The sequence below is a fragment of the Chiloscyllium plagiosum genome, unplaced genomic scaffold, assembly GCF_004010195.1.
Source record: "Chiloscyllium plagiosum isolate BGI_BamShark_2017 unplaced genomic scaffold, ASM401019v2 scaf_9209, whole genome shotgun sequence".
Taxonomy (NCBI): Eukaryota; Metazoa; Chordata; class Chondrichthyes; order Orectolobiformes; family Hemiscylliidae; genus Chiloscyllium; species Chiloscyllium plagiosum.
In genome coordinates, this window is record NW_025213117.1 from 22,610 (window position 1) to 23,834 (window position 1,225).

General features: G+C 54.3%; 1 protein-coding gene across 1 annotated transcript in view; it reads left to right on the forward strand.

The window, feature by feature from the left end:
• LOC122547546 (aldehyde dehydrogenase family 3 member B1-like) overlaps window positions 1-1,225 on the forward strand; it is a gene marked incomplete at its 5' end in the record, with an annotated part of 16,082 nt that overhangs the window by 12,594 nt on the left and 2,263 nt on the right. The window lies entirely within an intron of this gene.

Consider the following 1,225-nt stretch of genomic DNA (forward strand, 5'->3'; position numbering starts at 1 on the left):
CTGACAGTGCAGCATTCCCTCAGTACTGACTCTCTGACAGTGCAGCATTCCCTCAATACTGATCCTCTGACAGTGCAGCACTCCCTCAGTACTGACCCTTTGACAGTGCGGCACTCCCTCAATACTGACCCACTGACAGTGCAGCATTCCCTCAGTACTGACTCTCTGACAGTGCAGCATTCCCTCAATACTGATCCTCTGACAGTGCAGCACTCCCTCAGTACTGACCCTCTGACAGTGCAGGATTCCCTCAGTGCAGACCCTCTGACAGTGCAGCATTCCCTCAGAACTGACAATCTGACAGTGCAGCACTCCCTCAATACTGACCCTCTGACAGTGCGGCATTCCCTCAATACTGACCCTCTTACAGTGCAGCCTTCCCTCAGCACTGACCCTCTGACAGTGTGGCACTCCCTCAGTACTGACCCTCTGACAGTCCAGCATTCCCTCAATACTGACCCTCTGACAGTGCAGCACTCCCTCAGCAAAGACCCTCTGACAGTGCAGCATTCCCTCAATACTGACCCTCTGACAGTGCAGCATTCCCTCAATACTGACCCTCTGACAGTGCAGCCTTCCCTCAGCACTGACCCTCTGACAGTGCGGCACTCCCTCAATACTGACCCTTTGACAGTGCAGCCTTCCCTCAGCACTGACCCTCTGACAGTGTGGCACTCCCTCAGTACTGACCCTCTGACAGTGCGGCACTCCCTCAGTACAGACCATCTGATGGTGCAGCACTCCCTCAGTACTGACGTTCCGATAGTGCAGTACTCCCTCAGTACTGACCCTCTGATAGTGCAGCACTCCCTCAGTACTGACCCTCTGACAGTGCGGCACTCCCTCAGTACTGACCCTCTGATATTGCAACACTCCCTCAGTACTGATGTTCCGATAGTGCAGTACTCCCTCAGTACTGACCCTCTGATAGTGCAGCACTCCCTCAGTACTGACCCTCTGACAGTGCAGCACTCCCTCAATACTGACCCTCTGACGTTCCGATAGTGCAGTACTCACTCAGTACTGACCCTCTGATAGTGCAGCACTCCCTCAGTACTGATCCTGAGACAGTGCAGCACTCCCTCAGTATTGACTTTCTAACAGTGCAGCACTCCCTCAGTACTGACCCTCTGACAGTGCGGCACTCCCTCAATACTGACCCTCTGATAGTGCAGCGCTCCCTCAGTACTGACCCTCTGACAGTGCAGCACTCCCTCAGTACTGA